The following is a 14,009-nucleotide window of genomic DNA, read 5'->3' on the forward strand; positions in this document are numbered from 1 at the left end:
CCACAACCTGACTCTGAAGCCTCTTTTTAGAAGGCTCCGCCCTGGGAATGAGTCCCTCCCTCTGAACTCATTTCCTCTCCGGGCTTTGTTCCAGCAGAAGTTTCTTTTGAAATAGGAGAAGCCCCTGCACCCAGGGTGGGACTGGGGGCTAAAGCAGGACCAGTCCCAGGCCTGCAGGCTGCTGCTGATGGCAGAGAAGGCAGTCTTCCCAGCCTCGGGGGAAAGCCTCTGTGCTGCCTTATCACTAGAGGAGCCCAGGGATCCAGTAGAGGAGGAAGGGGTGGGGTGTGGGCGGAGGACAGGACAATAGCTCAGTTGTTGCTGCACAAGGCACACCCTCATCACCTGCGTCATTTCTTCTTCCAAGCCAGAAATCCACCCTCAGATGTGCACACAAAGCTGGCATTAAGAGGAGGCATACACACACCTCGGCAAGCAAAACTGGGCACTGCAGCTTCAAAGGAACCAGCATCTCCCTTCACAACAGTTCGGCTTTGAAGAGTTGTCTGGAAGCTGTCTCTTTAAATGCCTGCATCTTCTTGTTCCAAATGATTGCCTTTTCGTCACCAGCAACAAGACCACCATAAAACGGTTCCTAAGTTGGTGGTTTATAAAATCGGTACAGGTCTCTGTCTGTCTGCCTTTCTAATACACATTTATTATTATGTGCCGAAGTCAAAAGAAAACAAAACACCACAAACCAAGACAGGCAGTTGCCTTTTTACACCAGTATGCATTTGGGGACTTTTATAATGAACTGACACAGACCAAGAGGCCAGATCAGGCAAGGAACAGGAACATCTCATAACGTGGCCTGAGGCACCTGCTTAATCAAGTAAATCCAGAAAAGGACACTGGAGATTACTGAGAAGTGAGTTCCTGGTTTTGTGTCCTGAGGAGTACCTGCCCTGGGGGTCCATCCACCTGGAGGTCAGTTATCAGAGAGGCAGTGAAGACAGCTGAGAGACAGCACGTCCTCAGAGCCAGACTTCCTGGCTGGAGTCAGGATCTGCTACTTCCTCTCTCTGTGAGTCAGTCTGAGCCTCAGTTTCTCATTCCCTAAAGTGGGCAGTGCAATTTTCCCTACTGAGTGCAGTTACTACAGAATAAGTATTAAAAAACAGTACTTCATTAACATGAAAAAACTCATCGTTGAAGACGAGTAAATACATTGTCCACCTCCTTGAATGTACATAGGGAAACTGAAATTCAGACACTTGGGCTGATTAGTTCAGAATCTAGTCCAGAACCCAGACCTTCTGGCTCAGAGCCTAGTGGGTGTGGAATTTTTTAATATTAATATTATTATTATTATTATTATTATTATTCATCAATGAAAAAACTCTTAGGTGATATTACCTTTTTGTGGGGTTTTGGGGGGGTTTTTGTTTTTAATTAGAGCAGGAGTTGTGACCCTGGCCAGCTCAGGTTGCTCACAGTCACATCCATGGTCTCAGAAGTTTGGGAACCCTTGGAGACGGGGGCTGTGGGGCCATAAAAAAGACCCAGCTCTGCTTCTACCTGCCCAGGGCTTCCTGTGGTATCCTACCAGGGGAAACAAAGCATTCCACTCTGAGCCCTTTGCATTCCAGGGCAGCCCTGTGGGGTAATATATAGCTAGAAAACATGAGAGATTTGCCCAATGATGGATGGGGAGCTAGAGTGGTACACAAACCCTGGTCTCCTGGCTCCAAAATGGGCCTCATACCCTTGGCCTCATTTGCCACAGCCTACCGGGGAGAAGGAAACACAGGTGGTGTGAGGAAAAAGTTCCAGGGCAAAGTGAACTCTTCTACACTTAGAGAAGAAAAGTGTCTGCTGAGCTGAGAGTCACTCGGTTTTCATAAACTATTTTAAAAGGATCAAGCACTTTAAATACTAGTAGCCTACAGAGCTAGCTAACTGGCACACAGGCCAAATGTAGGCTTGCTCACTACAAAAAAACCTCAGGTTTGCTGGGGCATTAAAAATAGAAAAGGGAAATGTGTGTTCTTTTAAAAATCATAAACCATGTTTGCTCAACAGAAGTCCCAATCAATGAGATGATTTACTCACAAGGGGGGTGGAAGGGGGAGAAACATCTAAGGAAATTTGGAGTATTAAAAAATACTTTATTATTTAGAAAGAACTGCAAAGAAAAAAAGTTCTACATTTCTCCTGAGTTCTACAAGAAAAGAACAGCCACGGTATTCTGTTACCTGCTAGCTCAGAAGATGGTTTCCTCCCTCTGCCCCGCTTCCTTCCTTCTCCCGGTCCTGAATCAGCAGTGTATGCGCTCAACTGTGTACTGAGCACCTCCACTGTCTACTGGGGAGTCAGTAGATAAGAACACAGAAGAGACCCTCGTGCCCTTGTGCATCATCATTCTTACACTCTAGTCAAATTTTTGTTTAGGGCTCACTATGTAGACATCACTGGGGAAAATTAAGGCATTTTACAATACCTACAATTTTCTACTCCAGAAATATTCCCAGTTTCACAGGCATTTGTTATACTCACAAATTCCCATTTTCCTCTGGAGAAAATAAGGCACAACAAAATTAAACAGAAATAAAGTGATATAATTCCTGTCAGAGAGCAAGTCAGTGGCAGAAATAATAATAATAACAGCTATAACCAAAACATGGTAAAAAGAAGCCAAGTTCAATTCAGAAATTGAACACAAATTATTATTTTAAAAGCAGACACTAAAAAGTCCAATATATACTATCCTACTTCAAGGCTGTATTTATCTCCAGCAAAACTTTGACTCATGAATTAATCATAAAGTTATGTTGAATCTCCATAGGTAAAACTAACATTCTAACTATGGAAAAGTATTTTAAATTACTACAATTGAGGGTATTTGTTGGCTTTCCTAGGAAAGACCTTAACTCAACTGTAAGATCAGTCATGAAAATGGGGCTCTTTCTGTTCTCCATATATTCTTAAATCATGAGAAATGTTGATTATCAAAATGCTAACAGGTTAATAGCAACAGCAATCTTGAGAAAAAAGAACAAAGTTGGAGGTGTCATGCTACCTGATATCAGATTATACTACTTGGCCATAGTATTCAAAATAGCATGGTACTGACATAAAAACAGACATAGATCAATGGAACAGAAGAGAGAGCCCAGAAATAAGCCCACATGTTTATAGTCAATTAATATTTGACAAAGGAGGCAAGAACATACAATGGGGTAAAGACAGTCTATTCAATAAATGGTGTTGGAAAAATTGAACATATACATGTAAAAAATAAAACTGGACTACCTTCTTACACCATATATAAGAATAAACTCAAAATTGATTTAAAACTTAAATGTAAGGCTCAAAACATTCCTAGAAAATAACATAGGTTATGAAATCTCTCACTTTTCTCTCAGCAATGATGTTTTTTTCTGGTACATCTCCTTAGACAAGGGAAATAAAAAGAAATAAACAAATGGGAGTATATTGAACTAGGAAGTTTTTGCACAGGAAAGGAAACCATCAATAAAATGAAAAGACAACCTACTGAATGGAGGAAGATATTTTCCAACAATACATCTGATAAGGTGTTACTCTCCAAAATTTATAAAGAATTCATACAACTCAACACCAAAAAAAAAAACAAAAAACAATCTAATTAAAAAATGGGCGGAGGACCTGAATGGACACTTCTCTAAAGAGGACATACAATCAATGATAGACATATGAAAAGATGCCCAATGTTGGTAATAATAAGAGAAGTAAAAATTAAAACCACAATGAGATATTACTTCACACCTATTAGAATGCCTCTCATCAAAAATCCACAAAAACCAAGTGCAGGCAAGGGTGTGGAAAAAAGGGAACCCTAGCACACCGTTGGTGGGAATGCAGATTAATGCAGCCACTATAGAGGATCCTAAAAACAAATTAAAAAATGGAACTGCCTTATGACCAAGTGACTGGTCATCCTTATGACCAAGGATGTATACACTTCTAGGTATACATCTGAAGAAACCCAAAACATCAATTTAAAAGAATAAATGTACCCCTACATTCACTGCAGCGTTATTCACAATAGTAAAGCTATGGAAGCAACACAAGTGCCTTACCAAACAGACAAGTGGATAAAAAAGTTTCAGTACATATATACATTGGAATATTACTTGGCCATTAAAAAAGAGTAATTTTTACCATTTGCAACAGCATGGATAAACCTCAGGGGTATTATGATAAGTGAAATAAGATGGACAGAGAAGGACAAAAACCACATGATTTCACTTACATGTGGAATCTAAAGAACAAAATAATTGAGCAACAACATTGAAACAGATTCATAGATACAGAGAATAGACCAATGATTATTAGAGCAGAGGGCAGTTGAGGGACTGGGTGAAAAAGTGAAAGGGTTAAAAAGTACAAATTGGTAGATACAAAACAGTCCCAGAGATATAAAGTACAGCACAGGGAACAATACTGTAATAACTATGTATGGTGCTGGGTAGGAACTGAAAATATTGGGGAAACACTATAAAGTACATGACTGTTTAACCACTATGCTATACATCTGAAACTAATATAAAATAATATTGAATATAACAATAATACTAACAGGTCAGAGGGCAATAACATTTTTTTTGCCATGAATAATACAATACCTTAGAAGGCAAGCTATTTAGGATGTAAAAATTCAGAGATTCAGTTGGAAGTTGGTCTCAAGGGGCTATTATGTTTTTCAAGGTTAGTTGGCTCTAGAAGAGCATTGTTCTTGGTACCCCAGCCCCAGGCAGCCACCTGTGCTTTTCTATTGTGTCGGAGTAGTTGAAGAGGCAGCAACACCCCCAAACCCTACAACAACATAGAGCACAGTGGAAATTTTTCCCACTCCTTTATGGGAGCCCTTCAACTCTGTCACCTTCCACATAATTCCTCCTATTGACTCCACGGATTATAAAAATTATCTGATCTGAGAGAAGCCTAGAAATCCATGGGCAAGCATTCCTTGGTCAATGCTAACACCCCCTTTTGGATGTTTACTGTGCATAGTACTTAATTCAGAACCCAGGAAAGTGCTGTAGTGAAGAAACCTGTTCAACTCTAATTCATCATTTTTCTAGACTTATTTGATCATGAAAAAAAAATTTTTCTTTAATATCCACTAACATCTTTTGTATTCTTTGAGACATTGTCTTGGAAAATCCTGGTTAAATTCAAGCTTTCCTCTCTCTCACTTTGTATGAGGATCCCAATCAAATATAACTAAACCACAAAAGATACACAGTAAGTGTGAACTGAGTGAATGAACAGACTAACAAATTAATGAGTGAATGACTCAGTGGATTTACTCTAAGGTCTTATACATCCCAGTGGAAGCCTTGGCAGCAATGAGCCAAATACTCAATGCCCATTCTCCCTCTCACATGGGGAAAGGGCTCCTGGAATTGCAGGCCCACCGTGCTGCAGTCCCCTCTGTGACCAACCAGCCTAAGGGCCATGCTGCTGGTGCTTGGACTCTGGGCAGGGCAGAGCAAGCACTGGAGTCTGGGCTTTAATGTGGGATTGTGTGTGGGGACCTGACAAGCTAGGCCACTTGTTGGGACCCATTGCCTGTCGAAAAATGGATCTAATGTTTATGTAGTATGAAAAAAAGGGAGGATGTGCTCTGGGTTACTTATCTAAAACCTTTGGGCAGCTGTGTTAAGGAATTCATAATTCTTCTGATTTTTAGGAAGAAATGCAGTGCAGATACTCTATGTTGTGTAACACCACTCACAGGGCACCTGGGTCACTGCCCTATTAGCAAATGTTAATATTCCTTAAATAAAACACACAGATAGGTGAGATAAGTAAAATCTATAAATAGTTTCAAGTCAGTTCAGGTCAGATCTTTCTGGCAAATGGGATCAGGTATTAAAAAAACACTGGTTTTTACAGCTTTCTGGATTTTAGGGTTGTACACAAGAGAGTGGGAGTCGTTAATGTGCCTCTCTCCAGAAGGACACCTGCCACAAAGAGAAAAAGGTGGACACTGAGTCTGTGCAGTTACTTTAAGAACTCCTCTTTATGGAAAAATCCCATCTCCAGTGCACCACAGTGCTCTTTCTTATTTGTAAACAAAATACTCCCCCATGTTTCATTTCTGATCCACGCACTTTGGACCTTGCTTTAATGTTGTTTGCTTTGATTTGGAATCCACTCTAAAGAGAATCTATCTGCCCTTGAAGGACTTACAAGAACATTAATCTATTTTGACTAATGAGGAGGGGGTTTCCCAGGCAAAAGGTTGAAGAACAAAGTTTTAATGAGTCGCCAGTAAATTTCTAAAAGTGTTCAATGTGCCTACGATTTTGGGTGAAAGTAATCACACAGTTTTTAATGTGCCTGGTGACACAATGACTTGTTTCTCTCCTTATATGAGCTTCAGTAAACTCAAATACCAGTCTCTATGACTTCTGGCTTTATGGTCTCAGATTCTAACATACAAAGAATGGTTAAATGCAGACTATCCCCTGTGACAATTTCCACGGGCCTCCAATTTTCTTAAGTGATCTAGCAAAATCCTCACAACATAATCAATTATTATTTGCTTTAATAAATGAAATATATATGTACTTTACATGAAGCACTTGGCAAAGATACTAATCAAATAAGTGACAGGGGTTCCAGCTTCATAATGGTTGTAAATATCCAATCTAGTGTAGCATTGGGATATGCCATAACACCAGAGGGCCCTGTTTATAGAATACCTGCAGGATATTCCTTGGTGTTCTGGAAAAGTTGAAACACCAAGACTGTAACTTCTTCATCTTCAGGCTGTAGGTTGACAAATAGAAGTGAAGATTTTGCAAAATCGAAGTGCAGCAAAGACTCTCAAATAACCTTGAGTTATTCTTTTACTTCAGACAGGACAGCACCCAACTGCTCAGATTCATCATATCCACCTCTGTTTTCAAGGCTCTCCTGACATAAGAACTCACCAGTGCTTATAATCCATTCCTGGGTTTAAAGTCCTTAAATGTCTCTTTCTGACAACTCAGCTCAAAGTTCCCAGATAATAGGCCAATTACATTAGGTCACCGGAAACTTAGCCTCACCAATAATCTCAAGAAGGGAATTTCCTAAATCTCATACCCAACAGAGGATTTAGGACAATGAGTTCCTTTCTATTAATCTTTAATTCCTGAAAATGCCAGTAATGGTCTTGTGTGCTTCTCTTTAGGCCTTCTAGGTGAGAATCTGAGATAGTGGCTACTGGAGGTGATACCAACAGTAAAGGCTGCCTTCATCCAGCTTCTAGGTGGCATTTCATCCTAGCCACTGGGAAGTGGCAGCAAAGTCAATCCGAGGGCCAGTGGCAGAGCAATGACATGTAGCTTCCTGGGCAATCAGATCTTGCTCAGCACCCAGGGGAACAGGATATAAAAGATGAACAACTCGGGAGCCAGAGGCTCTGTGCTTCATGCCTGGCTCTCTGAGTAGGGAGAGATACTCCTGCTCTCAGGGGGCCAGTGATGGGAAGCATGTGCAAAGGTCAGAAGAATGTGTGTTGGGCCCTGGTTGGATGGCTCGGTTCGTTGGATCATCATCCTGTACACCAAAAGGTTGTGGTTCGATCCCTGCTTGGGGTTCATGCAGGAGGCAACTGGTGGATGTTTTTCTTTCTGTCTCTCTCCCTTCCTCTTTCTCTCAGATTAATAATCATGTCCTCTGGTAAGGATTAAGAAAAAAGAGTATGTGTTAAGTGAGGGTGGGGAACACCTGAAGAGAAATCAGTTTCTCAAGGCTTCCTTCTGTAAGAGCTCACATACAGCCTTAGAACGGTGTCTGATACGGGGAGAGCTTGCTACACACATGTGCTCTCCGAGTTTCCTGACCTGTCACTCCAGGCACTGTGTTCTGGACTTCCCTCTCAGCTGGGTCCTTGTAGTTCAAGCACTTCTCCTTAGAAATACTTGTGTAGAAACCTGAAGTTAGAATTTTGTAATGAAAGAAACAGTTTAAACATTGGCAATTAAAAATAAAAGAGTGAATCCCCATTTATATAACATTCTCAAAATAACAAAATTACACAGCCAGAGAACAGATTAGTGGTTACCAGGTAGGAATGGAGGAGGGTGTGGGAGGTGGCAGAGACCCTTGAAACTGGAACAGTTCTGCATCTTAATTGTGGTGTTGGTTACAGGAATCTACCACCAGTTTAATGGGACAAAACTGCATAGACATTTACACACTCACAAATTCCTGCATATAAGACTGGCAAAATCTCAATAAGCTCTGTGGATTGTACCAGTGTCAATTTTCTGGTTTTACTACCTAGTTCTACAAGATGTTACCTTTGGGTGAAACTGATTGAAGGGTGCATGGGACATCCTTGTACATTGTCTTGCAACTTCCTATAAATCCCTAATTATTCTATAATAAAAATTTTAAATGCCTGAATCCATGAAGGAATTATATATGAAATTAGCTGAACAGTTAAGGTAAGCATAAATAGGTAGATAGACAAACTCCTAATAATATACACTGTTTTTGTTCTGATATTAACTTTCCATTATTCCTCACTAAGGGGTTGGGAAAATCTTTATTCCAGAACCATCACTTTGCAAAACATTCTGCATATTGTAGTTGCTATGAAGAGTATTTTCTAAAATTGTGCAGTAGTCAACGGGTGCAGCAATACACAGCAACCCTACCTTTAGCCAACTACAGGAAAAGGATGTATCTCGGTCCCTGATTCTTTATTTTCATCATCCTGGTTTCATGATCTTCTGTATCTCAAACTACTCCACTTTCAAGCCAGTCTGGATTAAAATAATCACATTTTTGTATCAGCACTGATATTCTGATTACAGAGAATTCTCAGTTTCATACTTCTCAATCTTCAGACAAAAAAAAACCAACATATTTTATTCATGTATTCAATAACTTTCAGTTAAGTACTTACTATGAGCTATAAGGGTCAATTTCTGTATTGTTATTCCCACCATGGTGAACCATGATTCACATAGACATCCATGCAATGCTATAGTTTAAGGTACTTCATGCTCTTCCCCTGGTTACTTTGCAAAATGCTTTCTACCTGGAACTGGCTTCTCTTTGTAGCTCTGGTGTAGATCTAATTCCCTAACTTTTTGGCAGGAGAGCTTCCAGTGTGAAAGCCACTTGAAACAAGATTCCCAGGATGCAGAAGTTGATTCTGTATCTCTTTACAAGTTGCACCCTCAACTGTGGCTGGTATTGTTCCACCACTGCAACCTATCACTGTGTGGGCCATTGACAATCACACTGTTCACAACAGGACTGGTCTCAGGACCAGCCCCATGTAGGTTCAGTGAGGGGAAGCAGATAGAGACAGGTGAGTAATGGACAGGGAGGGATGAGAAGGTGGTGGCAGGGGTGGAGCTGGGAAAAGGGCCCGATGTGTGAGGCAGTGCCTCAGCCAGTGACTCATGGAGCTCTCCTTTGTCAGGAGGGGTGGGGCAGAGGCAGAGCTTGCCTGGACCATGCAACCACACCCAGCACAGGTTCTTTCCTGATCTCCTGCACTCAGGCTGCTTCCTGATCCCTGAGTTGGGACAAAGCCAACAGGTGATCTCAGGGTTTGGCTCTTTCCCCAAGCTCCTAAAAGGAGACTAGCCTTGAAGGTCTGATAAAGGTTTAGAGACAGGCTAAGAAAGGGTGGAGTGGGAGTGATCTTCAAGCTCCAGTATCCCAAAGTTTCCCTGGAGCAACTTTGGTCTCAACACATGCTCTCACACTCACACACACACACTCTCCCTCTCATGCATGTGTAAGTGCACACACACACACCTGGTATTGCCGGTCATTAATTCTCCTCACCCCCCACTTCTCCACTGAGTCTGAGCAGGAAAGAGTCCATATGGCCAAGGGGCTAAGTTATTTACCTTTTCCTATCTTTAAGAAAGAACATGAAACAGGAAGGGAGATTACTAATTGAAAAAGAAGACTTTGCTTAAACTCCACTAACCTGAGCTTGCAAGTAAAGAAAATTCTGCATAATTTAAAAAACGAAGGAGGAGGACAGGAAAAACTCCTCTGTCCTTAGCCATCAGACTTGTTTGAATCCTAGCTACATTACCTATTAGCTGTGTGACCTTGGGCAAGTGTGTATGGGGGGAGGGGGTTAATCTCTACGTGCCTCCTGCTCCCCATCCAAAAAACGGAGATGATGATGATACCAACTTCATAGGATTTGAAGAGACTGAAGGGGTTAATTTGTGAGAAAGCAGAAAGAGTGCCTGGCGGGCACATGGCAATGCTCTGTACACTGAGAGGGCTTTTACAGGCTCCTGGCTCCCATAGCAATTCAGTTTTCACTGCTTCTGCCTCCCCTCTGCCCTTGCATTCTTTCATCTTTCCTCAAGCAGCTTCTTCTCCATCATCCCCTTTCCCCTAAGAGGCTGCCCAGGCTCATAATTAAGAGCAGGGCTTTGGAGACTGATGGAGTTGGAATCACATCCTTGCTCTCCCACATCCTGGCTTGGGCAAGTGCTGGCCTTTCTGTGCCTAGATTTCCTTACCTGAAACCTGTGTCAACAGCCTGCCTCCCAGATCTAGTCACAACCTGGAGGCTGCTGGTGACAGGTAGAAATGCCTGTCCCTGAAAAGCAACTCATCAAAAGACATGTTCCACTCAGGTTTCCCTCCCACCCCTCAGGACTCCCCTTTCCATTCTTTGCCTCCACCACATAGCTGGCTAAGAACACGGGTGGCCACTCTGTGAGTACTCATAGCCTTCCCAGCACAGTGCTAAGAACTCTATTCCCTGTAACCCTTGAACAACCCCAGACTTAGAATCTGCTCTCTACATCCAAGAGCCCCTCTCTGTCTTTCCTGAGAAAATGACTGAAGTTAACAGTGCGCTGTTGTCAAGATCAAAATCAATGGCCTTGCTGTGGAAAGGGAAGAGGAAGAGATGGGGGAACAGCAGTGGGGCTGCCAACCCACCCAGTTTGCCCAAGACTCAGGGGTTTCCCAGGTCATGACACTTGCATGGCCAAGACTGGGAGGGTCCTGGGCAGACTGGGACAACTGGTCACCCCAATAATCCAGTCATCCATAATACCCAGTACCCCTGGCAAGTATCTGTTGCTGCTATAACAATGGCTCAGAGACTGAAGTGACAATTTTAGGAAAGTCCTTCACTTCTCTGAGCTTCAGTTTCCTCATCTTTAAAGTGGGGTTGCCATGGATACCTTCTCACAAAGCCACGTCATTGAGAGGAAAAAGGAGCAAGAACATTGGTGTCCCCAGCACCAATGTGTGGGGGGCCCCTGCCACACAGTGAGCCCCCCACAGGCGCAAACATTAAGTCCTGGAAAGTGCTTCCTGCTAGATGCTGACTCTGGCTGCTTAGTTACTGTCCCCAACTGTCAACTCCCTCACCTGTCAAATTGGTTCAGGAATGAGTTTACAGTAAATCGGTGACATAAAGCTTGTCTTCCAGATGCAGGCCCTCTGGAAACATGGGTCCCCTTCCCTCTGCAATATTCACCTTTTCCCAGTCTTTGGGGAAGAAGAAAAAGAGGAAGGGAGAGAGCTGGCTAAAAAAGGCTGTGCTGAGACTCCACTGGCTGGGCCTTGGGGTAGAGAACAGGCTGCTTTTTTTTAAGGAAGAGATCAAAACCTAAGACTCAGACTGGCTGGAAAACCCCAGTCCCTCCCACCCTTCACCACCAGACACCAGACAAGGAAGTCCCTCTGCTCAACAGTAGGGGAAGAGACTTTGTGAGGCGGGGCAGGTAAAGATGAGAGGGTATCATAGTGCTCCAGCTTCGGCCCAATGCTGGGGCTGACATGCTGGCTCACCAATACACCTGACACCCACTGGCTTGAAGAGCACAGGAATGTCTGAGGGGTGCATGACATGGAGCAAAGCCATCACCCTTGGTGTGTGAAGGCCACACTCCTCAGTCATCTCCATTAAAGCCTCTGGCCCCATGCCCTGTTTCTGACCTCTGAGCCTTGGCTGGGTTTGGGGTGAACTCCACACCACTCCTGGACCCCTAGCATCCATGGCAGCAGCAATGGCTGTGTGTTTCTCTTTTCTTCCAGGCCTTGCTTGTCTGGCCCTGAAGAAGGAACTGCTCCAGCATGGGTCTCTATGGCAGTTATGTGAAGGTCGCTGGCTCAAATGTTGCTATTTTTTAACACTTATTAGGTGCCAGTGGCATGCTGGGCTGTAGAGGAAGCAGAGGTAGGCAGAGTGGGCGGGCAAGTAGCTGTCTGAGATAAACAAATGCATGGCATTCCAGAGCTCTGAGGGCAGATGCCCCACAAAGCCTGAGCCCAGGGCAGCCCAGTCTATGTTGTCACCTTTCGGGACATTCTCAGAAATTTCTACTCCAGCACTCAGCGACAGGATAAAGCAGAGCCTAAGGACTTCTTGGCTGCCGCTGTAACTCTCAGTCACCAACATCAGCATTGCCAGCCACTCCCAAAATGACATACTTTGCTCCCATGGCCCTTTGGCTCCCTTGACTTCAGACCCTCAATAAAAAAAAAGCTGGAAGCAGGGAACAGTCACTTTAACCTGGAATTCCTCCTCTCTGTCCCCAGGGACAGATAAGGGGGTTGAGGATTTAGTCTGACCCAGAAGGAAAAGCCATCACTTTGGAAGGGGTCAAAGGGATGCAGTGAGAGGGGTCAACAGAGCTATAAGTGCAGGGACCCGACTGGAGGGATGGAATCCACGTTTTCCATTGCCTTTCATCTTTCTACTGCCCCTTACCACCTGGCCCTGAGGGTGCTCAGCTCCCTGGGTGCAGCATGGAAACACACAGGATGGAGCTGGGACAGATGGAGCAGGGTGTGTGCAGTCGCTGCTCCAAGAGGAGGCGGAGTTCAAGCCCGATTCTACCCTGACTTGGGACAAGTTATTTCACTTCTGGGCTTTAGTTTCTTCATTTATGAAGTAAACAGCTGGCCTGTGATAGATTCACAAAGGTCCTTTCAACTCTCTCATTCAGCGATGTGTCAGTCTATATTCAGCAGAGTGTCTCCTCACATGCCACCTGAATGAGCAGTCAGCCCCCTTTCTGGTGGGGGACAGAGGCAGATAAGGATGTGATGAGAGGGCCATCTGTGGGGTTCTCCCGTGACAGATGCTCTTCACGTCTTTCTGTCACATGGCCTTGCCAGGTCTTCAAGGTTTGACACTGGAGGTTCCCTCTCCACAACCCCCCGCCCCTGCCCCCCGCCTGCACACATCCTTGCTCACCTTCCAGTGAGGCATGGCAGCCAGGACAGGGTACCCCAGAGCATTCCTGAACGTCAGTGCCCATCGCCCCTGTTCCAGGTGCCTCGGCAGAGATCTGGCTGGGTCGTCAGCTGTTCCTAAGCCAGAGGAGCTCCTTGAGTTACAACATGGAGAGGACATGGAAATTGAAACAGGAGAAGCAGCTCTCGGAGCCAGAGGGCTCCTGGGGCAGCTATGGAAAGACAACCCAGCCAGAGTGACCACATTATTTATTGGTTCTCTTGGGAAGACATATATGGTTAAGAAAACAACCTCTTCATGTCACAAGACACGGCTTCTTCGTGGTTCACCAAAACACCACCAAACATTCAAAGACAGCTGCCAGGCACGGGAAGCACCGAACAACTGCATGTTGGCACCATTTTTTCCCCAAGCTCCTCATAGGATGTGGGTTCAGAGAAACAGTGTATTAGGTCACGAGAGGGAGGGAGGCACCCTGCTGAAACGGAGAGTCTTCCTGAGGGACCCCCAGTCCAGCAACCCCAGCTGAGCGGGCTAAGTGGAATCTCGGAGGCTTGAGCCACGTTGTCTCTACCAGGGGGAGCGAGTTGAATAGCCGGGGCTTGGAATATTTTGAGAAACAAAGGAAATTACTACACGCTCCCCTCCAACCAGCGAAAGCCCAAAGCTTTCCCACAGCTTTCCCAAACTACCACCTTGGCCTGCAGAGAGGAGAAAGGCTGGGGGGTGGGGAAGCTGTAGCGGAGGAGGAGGAAGGCTGGCCAATTAGAAGTGATGTCATGTGGCTGCAGCTAAAAAAACACTCCGCAGCTGAGTG

At 44.2% G+C, this 14,009-nt stretch overlaps 1 long non-coding RNA gene across 1 annotated transcript; it reads right to left on the reverse strand.

The window, feature by feature from the left end:
• Positions 1 to 6,275: 6,275 nt before the first annotated feature.
• Positions 6,276 to 13,392, reverse strand: LOC128627221 (uncharacterized). Its single transcript, XR_008391372.1, has 3 exons — positions 13,193 to 13,392; positions 7,827 to 7,916; positions 6,276 to 7,659 (listed from the first exon to the last, which is right to left on the reverse strand). It is a non-coding gene; the product is annotated as an uncharacterized LOC128627221 (long non-coding RNA).
• Positions 13,393 to 14,009: the final 617 nt, after the last annotated feature.

This window comes from Artibeus jamaicensis, unplaced genomic scaffold, assembly GCF_021234435.1.
Source record: "Artibeus jamaicensis isolate MK-2021 breed Jamaican fruit bat unplaced genomic scaffold, CSHL_Jam_final contig_335, whole genome shotgun sequence".
Lineage (NCBI taxonomy): Eukaryota > Metazoa > Chordata > Mammalia > Chiroptera > Phyllostomidae > Artibeus > Artibeus jamaicensis.